General features: G+C 51.7%; 2 pseudogenes; one reads left to right on the top strand and one right to left on the bottom strand.

Moving 5' to 3' along the window:
* Positions 1-2,403: 2,403 nt before the first annotated feature.
* On the bottom strand, positions 2,404-3,024 carry LOC128062136 (immunoglobulin lambda variable 1-44-like; annotated as a pseudogene).
* A 4,079-nt stretch (positions 3,025-7,103) lies between these two features.
* LOC128062135 (adenylosuccinate synthetase isozyme 2-like) lies at positions 7,104-14,292 on the top strand (annotated as a pseudogene).
* Positions 14,293-16,747: the final 2,455 nt, after the last annotated feature.

Here is a 16,747-nt window from a genome sequence, read left to right as displayed (position 1 = left end):
TAGGTGACATGTGGAAAATTATAAATGGAAAAACACATAGAAAACAAGAGATAAAATTCATGCTTTTTGGCAAGTTACAATGCTGGCTCTATTAGAGAAAATATGTAAACAGACTAAACTGCTTTCCAGAGTAAACACATTTCTTGCACTGCTCTGCTGGTTCAGTGGTTACGAATCCGCCTGCCAGTGTAGGGGACAGAAGTTCAAGCCCTGGACAGGGAGGACTCCACAGGCCGCAGAGCTCCTGAGCCCTGCAGCCACAGCTGCTGAGCCTGCATCCCTGAGCCCACGCCCCACGAGGAGAGAAGCCCTTTCTTGCCACAACTATGACAGCCTGCTTGCAGCAATGAAACATGTTTTTACGGAATCTCTTTCAAAAGACATGATATATACACTTTCGGGAATATCTACAAAACCAGCAGTGGTCACGTGGTTCCAATAGATCTGCTTTGTGTATTACCACAAAACACGAAGAAAATGTGAATTTCCCTAGTTCTTTGGTAAAACAATTAAACCACTTATACATGCACCTAATACATTAAACTTCAGATGAAAATTTACGAACAACTATCAATGATCAGTCATCTAACTATTCTTAAAAAAATCAATATAGAAATTCCTATACCAGATAAGCAAATTGATACTATTACTACATGCCCTTTCTCAAACAAAAACCTTGTGTTTTTATTAGGATATGAAGCCATAAATTTACCGTCCAAAATAGAAAGCACCACACACATCTGTAATGTGCTGATACACCCTTTTCACATACCTCACCCCACACACGTCACCCTGCGGGGCCTCTGCCCACAGCTGTATCTTCTCCTCTGTACAGACTCTCCCAGGAGCCACCTCCTCCTTGGAGACACCTTCCGACTCCTCACCTTCCAGCAACCCCTTCCTGACCCAGACTCCACCACAACCCCACGTGGACCAGGATGAGGGACCCGAATCTGAGCTGCGTGGGAACGGACCAGGAGCACCAGTGGATGGGCCTCACAATTCTGAGGGTCCCCGTAAGAGAGGACAGTTTCCCCAGCGCCCAGTGTTTGCCCTGTTGTCTGGCCCAGAACCCCTTGTGGGACTCTGCACTGCGCCCCCTGCTGGCCACAGGCACCTCCTCCAGCTCCTGGGATGTCCCAGCCCCCATGCAGAGTGGCCCCTGGTTCAGCAGGCATTGAGGATGGCACCCCCGGGAGAGAGGGCTGAGGGGCCTTGGTAGGTCCTCCCTGGGCCCAGGGATGCCCTCACACTGGGACTCTCGTCTCCATGGAAACCGACCGTACTCCGCAGTGTGCACCTGTGTTAACGGTCCAGCCCCGCCTGCTGTGCAGACCCTGCACGTGTGTGTGACAGGGCACTGACGGGGAGCAGCAGGGCACACGCCTGGCGACCTGTCTCATGCGCTGCTTGTGACGTGATCCGGTTAGGCTCAAAGGGGCCTGAAGAAAGCTTGCTCGGTTGGAATGTGAGGAGGGGGTCAGGCATCTCCCTGCAGAGACAGGAAGCAACCTGGGGCACGAGGCCAGGGCACGTGCCACAGTCCAGAGAAGGGGAGGCGGGTGACCCTGGTGAACGGCCATTCCAGGTCAGAGAGCTGGGCGCTCTGAACTTAGGACTCAGCTCTTCCAAATAGAGCAGAGAGGAAAGGCTAGGGAAAACAACATCATCTTGCTGAAACTCTGAAAGCACTTTTTGAAACTAGTATTTATTTTGGCCGCAGTGTATCTTTGTTGGTGCCCGTGGCCTGTCTCTAGTTGCAGAGAGTGAGGGCTACTCTCTATTTACGGGGCAAGGGCTTCTCCTTGCAGTGGCTTCGCTTGTTACGGCGTCTGGTCTCTGTGGCAAGCGTGCTTCAGTCACTGTGGCTTAGGATTTTGTTGCCCCAGGCATGTGGGATCCTTCTGGAGCAGGAATCAAACATGTCTCCCCTGCATTTGGAGGCCAATTTTTCACCTCGGAACCACCAAGGAAGTCACTGAAAGCCTTTTATCTTTCTGCTTCTTATTTTAGTCTCTGTGAAGGTAGGTGCGTTTCTACACCCTCAGATCCAATCACAGCGATGTTGACTACATTATTGTGCTTAATCCCCTGCCTAGCACCCAGCGGTGCCAGAGGCACCCAGCCTGCTCTCGAGGGACAGTAGGCGGGCTGTGTGAGCCCCAAGTGCTGGACTCGTCTCCCTGTTGCTGCACAGACCCACTGATGTGGACTGAACTTTGTCCCTCAAACTCTGTGTCGAACCTCTCATTCTTGAGTGACTGGCTTTCAGGTAAGACAATGAAGGCGGGACCTGGGGTGACTGAGGTCATAGGAAGACGCCCTAAGACACAGAGCTGGTGCCCCTGTAAGAACAGGGGAACCCCCAGGACATCACACGGAGAAAAGCCTGGGTGAGGCCAGTCAGGACACAGGTGTCTGCAAGCCAAGCAGAGAGGCCTCAGGGGGAACCAGACCTGCCTCACCTGGACCTCGGGCCTCAGCCTGCGTGGCCCTGAAGACACCGCCTGTTGGCTGACCCACCCCATCTGTGTGCTGTGACAGCAGCCGTGACAGCTACCGTGGGACCATTCAAGCTGTCATCCCATGATAAACAGTAATAACCAGCCTCCTCCTCCGCCTGGAGTGAAGCGATGGTCATGGAGGCCGAATTTCCAGACTTGGAGCCAGAGAATCACTCTGGGACCCCGAGGGTCGATTGCTATCACCATAGATGAGGGTTTTGGGGGCCGTTCCTGGGAGCTGCTGGCACCAGCCCACAAAATTACCCCCAGTGTTGCTGCTGCTTCCAGAGCAGGTGATGGTGACCCTCTGGCCCGGGGACCCGGACACGGAGGGCGGCTGAGTCAGCACAGCCTGGGCCCGGGATCCTGGGAGGGGGAGAGACAGAGATGGTGACTCGGGGTCCAGACACGAGAGCAGGGAGCAGGGCCCATGAGTCTTCCCAGGGCCCTTTCCCTGTCCCCGCATCCAGTCACCTGTGCAGAGAGTGCCCAGGGTGAGGAGCAGAGGGGACCAGGCCATGGTGGACACGGTCAGGGCGTCCCGCCGTCTGTGGCCCCACAGCTGAGCAGAGCCTCCCCACCCGGCTCCTTCCCCTCTTCATGCCCTGAGAGGGGGCGGGGCCTCTCATGCAAATGACCGCCCTCCCCGCCCCGCCCCCACAATGCTCTGATCACCGCTGGGACCTGGGTCAGCTTCCTGGGCCTGAGGGAGGCCAGTGTGTGATCAGGGGCGGGGTTGCGTGGGCCTCGGGGGTGGGAGGGCACAGCAGGGAGCCCTGAGCAGAAGCCAAGATGCAGTGCCAGGAGACGGGCCCGGCTCTCACAACCCACCAACCCTCAGGAACGGCCCCCGCGCGCCCCCTGCGGTCCAGGCCCGGACCCTCGTCCTGTGTCCTGGTGACCTGGGCCCTCAGGGACAGCCCCGTCCCCTGTTCAGCGCACTGTCCCCTCCTTAGGGAAAAACTGCACTTCTGTCCCCTGTGCCTCAGGGCTTTCTGGGAGCTCCCCTCAGACCCTTCGGGAGAGTCTGTTATGGTGCCCTGTCTGCTCAGGGGTCAGGAGTGAGAAGGCATCTAGGACACAAACTCCTCTCAGCTCAGGATCAGGTCAGGGCAGTGACATCCCAGGGAGTCCCGTCCCCCTCTGTGCAGGACAGAGGTCCCTCCTCTGAGGGTTCCCTGTCAGTGGGGAGTGTCCTCCTTCCTCTGTGTGTCCCCTCAGCCCTGAGGAGGACGGGGCTCTTCCCTCTGGAGGGAGGGAGGGTGTGGGGAGAGGCCTGGGGTGTGACCCTGGACCCCTAAATGCCTGGATCTTTGCTGTGTGTGAGTCTTTCCACACTCTGGACCCCGCCTGGTGTCCTGTCCTATGAAGGGACCCATGCTGGGTATCTCTCCTGCAGGCACAGGGCACAGAAGGCTATGATCTTCTGACAGACTGACCTTGCTCATGATGGAGGCCATCTCATACGGGGGCTGAGGAATAAAGAGGAGCCCGGGATTCGGTAGGAAAGTCATGAATCATAAGAGGAGGGGAGGAGCCCTTAGGAAAGAGTTGAGGAGCCAGAGGAGGCAGGGGGGAGCTGAGGGAGGCAGGGCGGAGCTGAGGGGTGCAGGGGGCTCGGCTCTGGGGGCTCCTCCCCTCTCTGCTCCTGGGGAAGCGGGTAGAGTCGGATGGCCTTGAAGAGGACACCCTCTGATTCTGGGTCCTCAATCCTGTTTGAAGCTTCACCCCCAGAGCTTGAGGGGTCACGGCTCTAAGTCTGTCTCCTGAGAGGAAGCACCTGCCGAGACCTCCAACTCGGTCCACTGAGCCCGGGGACAAGCCCAGTCAGGGGACCATCTGGTGTGCTCAGGTTCCCCCAGCCCCGGGAGGGTGCACAGCGCCCCCTGGTGACGCACTCGGGGAATGTCCACGGTGGGAAAATGCGAGGAAGGAAGGAGCTGCCCCTTCGTTCTCCAAGGAAGAGCCCATCAGCGAGGGGTGTGCACCCTCTGCCCACTGACCCAGCAACCGGGTGCCCTGACCCCACTGCTCTGTGTCTGACGCTGACCTGGCCACCTGGGGCAACTCCTGTCGGCAGCTCCTTCCACGCAGGGGTTCGAGACCACCCCTTGTTGGCCAGGCTGAGGGGGCTGCGGTGCTGCACAGCGTGAGGCTCAGCTCCCTGGACTCTGAGGACTTGGGACACCAGGGAGGGAGGGGGCGATCGCAGGGCCAACCACCGGCCCGCATCTCACAGTCAGCACTGACGACCCAGGCGGGGTCAGGCCCAGGCCTTCCTGGCCCCACAGTCACCAGCAGAGGGGACGGGGGTGCCCACGAGCCTGCTTTCCCACTCGCTCGGCCTCCCCGCGCACTGTTTACGGGGCGGGGCCTGGGGGCGGTCCACGTGCTGAGGAGCCCGGCCATGACCTGGCGTCCCGGCCCCCAGGGAGTCACCGAGAGTGCGGGGATTTGGGGAGCCAGTTCTGAGTAAGGCTCTTCCGGGAGCATAAGTCCTCCCGTGAACCTCGAGGTGTGTCCTCAGACAGCACAGGTTTGCGGAAATTCCTCCCAACTTCGAGTCGTATGTTTAAATACAGACACAGTTTTCCCCATGGCCTCAGATGTGAATTGTGTTTCTGGGGTTTTGGCTTTTGACCGTGACCTGAGAGTGACTGTGTTATGGGGAATTAGCATGCCTGGACTGACTTGTAAGACAATTCTCAGGGGTGATTTCCCGATAACAGACAAAGACATACCTCTGGAAATTTGATGTTCCTAAATATTTGGGGAGAGGGGGCCGTTTCCTGTTAACCACAGATTCCTGCCACCAACAAAAGGCTGTGATTCAGGAGCTCCAGTTGGGAAACTGCACTCTAGAAAACCCCACGGGTGGTGCCCCTTCGGGTAAATGGAATATTAATTTGTCTCCAAGGCCAACTTCATGATGCTGTGCATCTCTTAGTGTGACTTGAATGACAACGGGCCTAACGGCAGTGGTGGGGGTCTGAGTCTCCCTGTGGAGCCAAGCCTCCTTCCCAACAACATGGGCAGAGAGGGGTCCCCCTGGAGAGATGGACGCACCCGGGGAGAGCTGGGAGGAGACACGCGGCCACGAATCACCGGACAGGAGACGGGCCCAGAGCCTCCCTCCCATGGGGACCGTGACCTGTCCCACCCCCTCCCTGCCTCTCCTGCCACTAAGCGCTGAGCCCTCTGAGCACAAGGGCAGGTTTTGGTAGCACTTCCCCATGGGCTTACATCACTGCGGCATTGAAACGACTAGTTCCCAGATCACGGTAATAGTCGGCTTCGTCCTCAGGCTGGGCCCCGGTGATGGTGAGGGCGGCTTTGTTTCCAGAGATGGAGCCAGAGAAGCAATCAGGGGCCCCAGAATATCAGCTGCTTGCGCTGTACATAAGCAGTCAGGGAGCCTGGCCTGGGGTCTGCTGGAACCAGCTGGAGTAGTTACTGGTAGTGACTGACCCAGAGCTCAGTTCACAGGTGAGGGTGACCGTCCCTCCTGGAGACACTGACAGCGCTGGCTCCTGGACCACAGTCCGAGCATCCACCCCTAAGAGCAACAAAAGAGAGACAGGGGTTGTTATGGAGACAGGGCCCTCAGACCCTGCTTGGAGGTACCCCAAAGATTCAGAATCTCAGCCCCTGACCTGAGCCGTAAGTGAGGAGCCTGAGTAGAAGAACCATCCAGGCCATGGTGGGGACCCTCCCAGGACGCGGCCTCCTCACCTCCTGGGCTGCAGGTGGGGTCCTGGGCCTTTTCATGCCTCCAGCCTCTCAGGAGGAGGAGGCGCCTCATGCAAATCACTTTCTCCTCTCCCTGCCAAGGTCACCAGAGGTCCCCTGGGGTGGGGGTTCTTGAAGGAGGCAGATGCTGGACCTCACACAGGGCAGGGACAGCTCGGGCAGGAGCCCCTGAGTGATGGGGTGATGTCTTTCAGCAAATGTGCTCCTGTGACCTTGGTGACCTCGGTCCTCTATCTTCTCCCCAGAGTGTCTGAGGCTGAAGGAGGAGTTTGCACGTTTTCCTCTGCTGCTGCTAAATTGCTTCAGTCGTGTCTGACTCTGTGAGATCCCACAGACAGCAGCCCACAAGGCTCCTCCATCCCTGGCACTCTCCAGGCAAGAACGCTGGAGTGGGCTGCCATTTCCTTCTCCGGTGCATGCACGCATGCATGCTGAGTCGCTTCAGTCATGCCCGACTCTGTGTGACCCCATGGACAGGCTCCTCTGTCCACGGGATTCTCTAGGCAAGAATACTGGGGTGGGCTGCCATTTCCTTCTCCTAAGTCTGTCTCTCTTGTCCCAATAATCCAGCCTTTCCCAAACCTGAGCCCATCTTTAGAACACTCTCTGTCTTCTCAGGGAGCCCTGAGTCCCGTCTGTGTGGTGCTGTCCGTCCTCCTCCACCAGCCCTGAGCCGAGCAGGAGATCCCGGAGCCTGTGTCTGCCGTGAAGGGTGAGGGGTGGCCCTTGAAGCACTCTTTTAAACTGTCTCTAGTCCCAGCGGTGGGGAGACCAGATGGGAGGTGAGGAGTGACAGGCAGAGCCGCGTGGGCAGGCTCAGGGCGACGGCGTCCTGTGCTGTGAACAGCCATGACCATGCGGAGCACCTTCCACAGAACTGCGGATTTTACGGGTAAAGGTCACCATCTCATCATGCAATTACGATAGCGGGCAAGTTCAGTTCCAACAAAGTTGGGACACATGTCTCATCATCAGAAATAGAAAAACACGGTGTGTGAACAGGTAGGTGTGGTGAGCACCGTGGACCTTGTAAAACTCCCTTCCCTGTGGTTCTACTGTGGAGCCGGATGGACACGGCACAGAGGAGAGGTGTGAGGGCAACGAGGAGGAGAAGGAGCTCAGATGTCTCAAGTTAACGTGTGTGGAAGAGACGGGGAAAGTCTTGTTCATCTCTTGTTTCTTTGACATAAAAATGTGAATACATTTCTTATTTTGTATTCATGTTAGATTTGCTGCTAAAGCATCTGTTTAATGAAATCCACATGATCTCTGTCAGAGGTGCTTGAAAAGCTCAGCTCGTAGAGGGGAAAATATGTATTCCTCCTTAACTCTCTTCTTACTATACCAACACGCTGATGACAGTTGGCGGAGCTTCTGAGTTCATATATTTCATGTTACAAGTGTTAACATAAAGAGAAGGAACGAGGAATGAAGCCACATAAACTGACACAATACCAGTTTCCATGCTTCACTACAAATGCTGAAACTGCCAAATAACACGACAGGGAACACTTTTAAAGGACATGGATGGTGACAGAGGGCTCTTGCCTGCATCCCTCCTCCGCTGGGAACACCCGGGCGCTCTGCGGGCAGTGGGGCAGCCTCTGCAGGGGTCTCACCCCCTGTCCAGGTGTCCCTGGAGGGCGAGGTTCCTGAAGGAAGCCCATTTCAGTTGTATGACCGGCCCTCTGTCCTTGGGTGGATGTCAGGTCTGGTCACGGACCCCACGCCAGAGCAGCAGGAACTGAGAGGCGAGCCTGTGGCTCTGAGCTGAGAGCTGCCGTGTCCCCTGGGGGCCCCGGTGCAGGGCGTCACCCTCCAGTGAGGACCCTGCTGCCCACGTGGGCAAGAGCCAAGGGAGGAGGTGCAGGCTGCCTGGCCAGGACCCTGCGCTCTCAGGACCAACCCACAACGCCCCATGCTGGACTCAGACCTCCTCATCCCCCACTTCGCATCACAGCCTCCTGGAAGGGCTTTCTCACACTTGTAGCTGGGTCTCTCTGATGTCACCCCCGGGGCAGAAGAATGAGCCCCGCCGTGTAGTTTGTGGTTGGTTATTCATCTCTCCAGGTTACTAATGACCTGCAAACTCATATGGAATGCTGATGTAATTTCGGATTCTCTGTTGTCTCAGTTTGCACTGCCTGGCTCCTGGGGTCAGTACCAGAGCACAACAACCTTGAAACAAGTTCAAGGCTTCAAATCCCAGAGTGTCCATGGCTTAAACCCGATCGTGACTCTGTCATGATTCTCCCAGGTTGAAACGTGGTTGATGTTGTGTCTGCAGAGTCTCCAGGAGTTGTCCCAGCCCTAATTGCACATCTCTCTTCTTATTTCTGTCTTTGCAGAGAGAATATGATGCTCTGGGGGAATACATGTCATTTTCTTGATTACTTCCAAGATCCTGACAGCGTTTATTTCTGACTCCAATATATATAAGGTGTTTTCAGTTTGGTTTCATAACAGTTCTGTTTAACAGGCTTGATGTAAGGGACTATGGCTATAAATAGGAGTCTCATCCTTTTTAGGGTTTCCTCCTCCATTGCTGGACTTAGCAACCCTAATGACCTGTTACCTGATCCTCAGTGGATACAGTGCAAGTTCACGTGTTAGACTCCGTAGATTTAATAGGGGTGGTTTTATATCGTCTGTTTTGAAAAGAGTGATATTTATCCAACATCATCTCAGATAAAGAACTAGGGAGTGGAAGTGGGAGAGATCATGAGTAAAAGGGGAGAACATGGGCAAGTGATGAATCTGAGGGCCACGTCCTAATGGGGAGGGTCTTCCAGTACTTGGAGGTGAGGGGCTTCTCAGGGTGCAGTCCGCAAGAAAGGGAGGCACCCAGCTTCCCTAAGTGTCTGGGTTCAGGGCAGGAGTACAAACCTGGAGCAGGAGTGGGACATGCAGGGGGTGGGAGAGGCCCCCCCAAGGTCTCCAGGGCACAGATGCTGGACTTCTGCTTCTTCATCATCCTGCCAAGTACCTGTGAGGGACCCTGTGTATCTGGGCACAGTGGGATTCTGTTTGTATTTGGGGACCAGAGAGAAAAGGAGTTATTATCAATGACCCCATTAAGATGGACGAGGATGAGTCTCAAGTTAGGTTCTGGTTGATCACACATGCATGATCAGGGAGCATTTTATCAGGAACTATTTTTGTTTACTTTTGCTTTTCCCTGAGACTTCATATAAACTGAATGGATAGTTGGGAGTCGATTCATCATGAGTCAGAAGGCTTTCAAGTGTAGTAGGTATCTATGCAAGGTGTGTGAAACTTGAGAATTCTCCAAGAAGAAGACCGACAGGCTGAGTTTCTTGTCCCACGTTCTCAGCTGCCTGTTCCCTGACCTCCCTTGAGGACCAGGAATGATGGAGCCCAGCACCACGGCTGCAGGTCTGCGGGCACAGGGGCCACAACCCCATCTTCCTGCACTCCCACCACAGTGAGGCCATGGGCCCAGATGGTCCAGGTCTCTGCAACAGGAGGACCATGAGTGACTGTCCAATTTGATTTCAGAAAAGATAAAGAAATGAGACATGGGACCTGAAAAGAATGTTTCTGCAGTTGAGGTGCCATCAGATGACTCATAGACAGAACCTGAGGCAGAAGAAAGCGTGGCCTGTCTTGAGAGGCAGCCACGTCCTCCTCTGCTGACCCCTCAGGACTCACCTTGTGTGAGGCCTCAGATCATTCTGAAGGAAGAAAAATTCCCATATCTTCTCCATCCGGTTACTAGGAGCCTGGGGGGCCACGAGTTTTAGAACATGCTGACCTGTTAGCAGCACTGCGGAAATGAGGAGGGAACAGGGTGCCGGAGCCAGGCCTCCTGTCAGCACCTGAGCTGTGGACCGGTCCCTGCAGCCAGGGACCCACTCTCTGTGGGATGAGGGGATGGAGATGGGAGGAGCAGGGCTGCGCTGGGGCGTTTCTGCTGAAGACACAGTGCCGGAGTCCAGCTCCAGCAGCTCAACCTGAAGAGATGAGCGGTGTCAGCGAGAAAAGACACAGCCTCTCAGTTTTCTTGGACTGCTTATTTATTTCAAGCTTAAGATTCGCTTTTATACTTTTACAAAAGCATTAGGTCAGAGGTTTGACATTTTCAGTTCCCACTGACCCAGATTTGTTGTCTCCATTCATCATTGTTGCCCCTCAAAAGGAGTTCCTGCCTCAGCAATTCTCTTATCTACTTCTTCTCATGTGTCCTTGTGAATACATTGTAACTCATGCTAATGTCTGGGCTGCATACCACATTCCTCAGTTTATTTCTTATCTTTCTAAGTCCTGTTTGCCCCTAGTATCCTAAGCTCACTATTTCTTAAACAGGGCTTCTAGCTATTAATATCTCTAAAGTTCCTAATCTCTATAAGCTATAGTAGAATATGCTAACATTACAACATTCTTTAATCTTTAGCTTCTAACTATTTTAATTATTCCTAAGCCCTAAATTCAGCAAACTCCTTTGCCATAAACACCTTCCTCACAAAGAGGCTTCAGATAGCAGTCCCTCCCATGGCCTCAAGTGGCGACCTACGTGCTCACCGTGGAACACTCTTTTGTAAAAGTCCTTGAAAAAATGTCAGTGATTAACCTTATGAATTCTTCTCTGAGCACAACTGCAGAAGGCTTTGTGCCTTCTCATGCTCCTCTCAAAAACAATAAGCTCCTTAATATTCCTTTCAGTCAACTGAGCCGAGGAGAGGAAAAAACAAGTCAGAATCACAAGGCCTAACTCCATCCTGGGTCCGTGCCTGCGGGACAAGGAGAGGGAGTTGGGGCCGTGCCTCCATTTTCTCAGTAATGCCTAATGCGGCTCCCGACCACACAGCATCTGCTCTGGGGAATTTACTCCAGATTTTGAGGGAGGGGCAGGTGGACTCTGTCGTCAGATATGTGGCTTCCTGGGATGCCTGTGCTGTCTCGGGTCTCAGCACGATCCTGTGTGTCTCCTCCCTCCCTTCACAGAGATCTCTGTGCAGAGAAGCCTTCCTTGGAAATCCCTCTATGGAAACTTCTCGCTGAAACCAGGCTCAGAGCCAAAGTCCAAGGCCCAGGGGTTTTTGTCTCATTTCCTCATCATCTGAGCCACTGTGGGAACCAACATCACAGTAATAGTCAACCTCGTCCTCTGGCTGCAGCCCAGAGATGAGCAGGAGCCCCACATTGGCTGAGGCATCTTTGGATCCAGAGAAGCGACTGGGGACCCTGGAGCCCTGGAGCTTTTGGGAGTCTGAGTTGTAGGACAGGAGCTACCGGGGAGGACTCCCTGGCTTCTGCTGGTACCAGGTTATCGGCAAGCTGCCAAAGTTGTAGCCACTGCTCAGGGTGCAGGAGAGTCTGGCTGATGCTCCCAGAGATCCAGACAGGGAGGCTGACTGAGTCAGCACAAGCTGGGAGAGGGAACCTGCAGACACAGACACAGGGAGATGGGACAGGAGCTGCAGGAAAGAGTCCCAGAGTCTGCGCCCCAGGTGCTATTGAGGCTGGGAACTGAGCCCTGGTGCCCAGGCCCGTCCCTACCTGAGCAGAGAGAGAGGAGCACCAGCAGGAGAGGAGTCCAGGCCACGGTGCTCACAGAACCCTGGTCCCCCAGTGGCCTCAGCTGCCCCAGGTCTAATTTTCTTCCCCACCCTCTGCCAGAGGAGGGGCTGCCATGCTAATGGGGGTCCACCCAGGGCCCTCTCAGCCCCTCCCTGAACCCTGGTGCTGGAGCTGTGCTCACAGACCAGACTGTAGGGGAGGGAGGGGTTTCCCTCTTGGGAACACCTGGAGGAAGCCCCTGCTGAGACCACACAGGTCCCTGCTCAGGGGACTCTGCAGACAGAGAGGACACACTGCTGAGTCCCCCCAGGAGTACAGACCCCAACCCAGCCCAGCCCCTGCAGGGAGTGGGGCTCCTTGAGCAGCGGTGCGAGGACCCCAAGGCAGACCCACAACGCCCCCTTCTGCTAACATGTGGAAAAGTTTTGCTGAAAAATAATGAAATTCAAAGTTCTCTAAGAAGGAACAACATTTATTCTAGTAGAGAAAATAAGTAAACAGATGAAGATGCTTAGAAGAAACAGAATATTTTGTCATGAAATTCCTCCACAAAAAGACATAATGTATCCTTATTTAGCATAAATATCGAACAAACTTGAGGAGTCATATGCTTCCCATACATTGGATTTGTATTTTTTTAAGCATTGAAAAAGATGTAAAATTTGTGTTTCTCTGAGGAAGCAGTTAAAGTGTATTACATACAACCCATAGATAAAGCACATAAGAGGGAAATTTATCCCACTTCCCTTTTTTCCTGTGTTTAAGGATCTGCCTGTCGATGGAGGGGATACGGTCGCAGTGCCAAAGCCAGGAAGCTCCCACATTCTGCAGAGCAACTCAGCAGGAAAGCCGAACTGCTGAAGCTCCATCCCCCAGAACTGGTGCTCTGCAACAAGAGAATCCACGCCAATGAGAAGCCAGTGCACTGTGATGAAGAGCGGCCGTGCCGCCCACAACCCAAGAGCCCAGGAGCAGTGAAGACCCCGCACAACCATCAGTCAACCAATCAAGTGTAAAAAACAACCTGACCACCAAACCAGCAGAAGGGGACATTACAGACCACCGTTGTAAACATTGATCCAAGCCCTCTCGACAAAGTGAAACATTAGAAAAGTAGAAAAATCCCAATCTCAGGTTAAGACATTGACAGTGTTACCAAATGTTACTGTTTAGAATATATGTTATATTTGATATGAAGACTCTCAAACGTAAATTTACAGAGCAATCCAGTTCACACACTCCCAGTCGCCCCCGACCCCTTCGGGCTCTTCTCGTGTCTCTGGAGCCTGGGCGTTTGCCGAGACCAACCTGGGGGCATCCTCCTTGTCCAAGGCGACCGAGGCCGCCCCAGGGAGCAGCCTGGGGGGAACCTGGCGACCCTGGCATTTGGCGGGCAGTGGGACCACGAAGGCAAGGGGAAGGTGCTGATTTGCTGGCGCAGGATGCCAGCACGCTGTGCCACTGCCAGGGAGGAAGTAACGCTGGCCTCAACAGTTGCGGATTCTGTGGAGGGTGACTTTTGTCTTTCACCCAGTGAACAACTCAGGCTCCCAGTGGAGCCTGAATGTTACTGCATTCATTGGAAATGATGTGGTAATTCATCTACCTGGATTGTGTAAGAAAGCAGGAAAAAAATGTTCCAAAAGGGAAAGGTCTGGAAGGCTGGACAAAGGCTTCTCATACCTGACAGAGCTCATATTGTGCTGGATTTTCATCAAACAGTTGATGGTATCCAGGAACAACAGAGAGGCGAACAAGCAGGAAAAAGTTGGGGGACCACAGAAAGGGCATTCTCCCTGTTTATTCTCCCCAAGAGGACCAGAGTGGATTTAGGATATGTGATCTTGTTTCTGACTTTGATGGCTTTTCTGAGAGTTTCCAAGTTCTGGCTGACCACTACAAATCCATATACCCCACTTCGGAAATAGACATTGAAGATGAATTCCAAAAACTCAAGGGTTATATGCAAAAGGGTGAGACCAACTGTGAGATATATGGAGTTTATTTCCTATGTCGGGCTTTCAAGGAAACACCATCGAAGAAAATCTTGGTGAAGATGCAATTGCGGCACTGCTAGCTATTGATTTTGAAAGCCATCCTTTCGTCACCTCTTTGAGCTGTACGGTGGAGGTGCTTGTACCGGCTTGGGTATGCCCCCTTAAAATGCGGAGAAGTGTATGGAGTTGTGAAAGCTTATAGAACTAGAGTTGGGATTGGTCCCTTTCCTACAGAGCAAGACAATGAAATTGGAGAATTATTACAAACAAGGGGTAGAGCGTTTGGTGTAACTACAGAAAGGGAAAGAACACATGTCTGGTTGGACCTTGTTTTGAGTAAATATGCTCATACAATTAATGGGTTTACCGCATTGGTAGTCAAAACTTTTGATATTTTGGATATATTTCTGGAAATCAGAGTTGAAGTTGCATACGAGTTAAATGGTGAGATTATAACTCATTTCCCAGTAAACCAAGAACTCTTAAATAAATGGACTTAAATATAAGACCCTCCAGAATGGAACACACAGATATGAAATGTAAGGACATTTAAGGAACTGCCTATTAATGCCCAGAATTGTTTGATTTACTGAAGATGAAATTCAAATTCCAGTTAAATAGATTTGCCTAGATAAATCCAGAGTTGATGATTCAGCTCTTTTAAGGATTTCCAGTGATACAAGAAGCATTCCTGAAGAGGTGGGGAAAGGACTTGCTTAAATATTTCATTTATGATCAACGACTTTCAAGAATAAAGACACTGAAATGAGGTGTAGGCCCTACAGTCGCTTCCAGTCTTTCAAGATGGATGACTGCTGTGGAGATACACTCTGGCAGTTTGCAATGTCAGCTGCCTTAGCTGCATGATTGCCTAATCATTTGTTGTTCCTCCTGCTTATGGTGCCATTTTTCTGTTCATTTTAGTAAGAATATAATCAATGTTGTTGGAAATCAGATAGAATGATCTCTGTTCATTTCCAAGGCAAACGATTCAATATCACAGTAATCCAAGTCTACGCCCTGAGCAGTAATGCTGAAGAAGCTGAAGTTGAACTGTTCTATGAGGAACTAGAAGACCTTCTAGAACTAACACCCAGAAAAAATGTCCTTTTCAATATAGGGGACTGAAATGCAAAAGCAGGAAGTCAAGAAATACCTGAGGTAACAGGCAAATTTGGCCTTGGAATACAGAATGGAGCAGGGCGAAGCCTAATCGAATTTTGCCAAGAGAATGCACTGGTCATAGCAAACACCCTCTTCCAACAGCACAAGAGAAACCTTTCCACATGGCCATCACCAGATGGTCAATACCAATATTCTTTACAGCCAAAGATGGAGAAGCTCTATACAGTCAGCAAAAACAAGACCAGGAGCTGACTGTGGCTCAGATCATGAACTCCTTATTGCCAAATTCAGACTTAAATGCAAGAAAGTAGGGAAAACCACTAGACCATTCAGGTATGACCTAAATTAAATCCCTTATGATTATACAGTGGAAGTGACTAATAGATTCACGGGATTAGATCTGATAGACAGAGTGCCTGAAGAACTATGGATAGAGGTTAATGACATTGTACAGGAGGCGGGGCTCAAGATCATCCCCAAGAAAAAGTAATGCAAAAAGGCAAACGGTTGTCTGAGGAGGCCTTACAAATAGCTGTGAAAAGAGGAGAAGCGAGAGGTTAAGCAGAAAAGGAAAGATATACCCATTTGAATGCAGAGTTCCAAAGAATAGCGAGGAGAGACGAGAAAGCCTTCCTCGGTGATCAGTGTACAGAAATAGAGGAAAACAATAGAATGGGAAAGACTAGAGGTCTCTTCAAGAAAATCAGAGACACCAAGGGAACATTTCATCCAAACATGGGCACAATAAAGGACAGAAATCGTATGGACCTAACAGAAGTAGAAGACATTAAGGAGAGCTGGCAAGAATACACAGAAGAACTGTACAGAAAAGATCTTCATGATCCAGATAATCACAATGATATGATGATTCACCTCGAGCCAGATCCTGGAATGTGAAGTCAAGTGGGCCTTAGGAAAGTAGGGATTACTGAGGTGAAATGTGACAAAAACTAGGGTGTTCAGAGGTCAAATCTGACAGAAACTAAGGGGTTCTGAATTAAAATCTGACAGAAACTCGAGGGGGGTGGTTGTCTGAGGAAAAGTCAGACAGAAGCTAGGTATCACTGAGATCAAATCTGGCAGAAACTAGTGGGTTCCAAGGTGGAACCTGAGAGAAACTAGGGTTTCCTGAGGTAATAACTGACAGAAATTCTGAGCCTCTGAGGTAAAAAAAAATCTGAAAGAAGCTAGGGGGTTCAGAGGTAAAATCTGACAGAAATTAGGGGGTTGTGTGGTAAAAATCTGACAGAAATAAAAGGGTTCTGTGGTAAAAATCTGCCAGAAACGAGGCAGTTCTGAGGTGAAATTTGACAGAAACTAAGGGATACTGAGGTAAAATGTAACAGAAACTATGGAACAACAGACTGGTTCCAAATAGGAAAAGGAGTACGTCAAGGCTGTATATTGTCACCCTGCTTATTTAACTTATATGCAGAGTACATCATGAGAAACGCTGGGCTGGAAGAAGCACAAGCTGGAATCAAGAATGCTGGGAGAAATATCAATAACCTCAGATATGCAGATGACACCACCCTTATGGCAGAAAGTGAAGAGGAGCTAAAGAGAGTCTTGATGAAAGTCAAAGTGGAGAGTGAAAAGTTGGCTTAGAGCTCAACATTCAGAAAACTAAGATCATGGCATCTGGTGCCATCACTTCATGGGAAATAGATGGGGAAACAGTGTCAGACCTTATTTGGGGGGCTCCAAAATCACTGCAGATGGTGACTGCAGCCTTGAAATTAAAAGACGCTTACTCCTTGGAAGAAAAGTTATGACCAACCTAGACAGAATATTCAAAAGCAGAGACATTACTTTGCCAACTAAGGGCCG

Source organism: Budorcas taxicolor, chromosome 17 (genome assembly GCF_023091745.1).
Source record: "Budorcas taxicolor isolate Tak-1 chromosome 17, Takin1.1, whole genome shotgun sequence".
In the NCBI taxonomy this organism is placed as follows: Eukaryota; Metazoa; Chordata; class Mammalia; order Artiodactyla; family Bovidae; genus Budorcas; species Budorcas taxicolor.
Note: the sequence above shows the minus strand (reverse complement) of the source record. Positions and strands in the feature narration are given on the sequence as shown.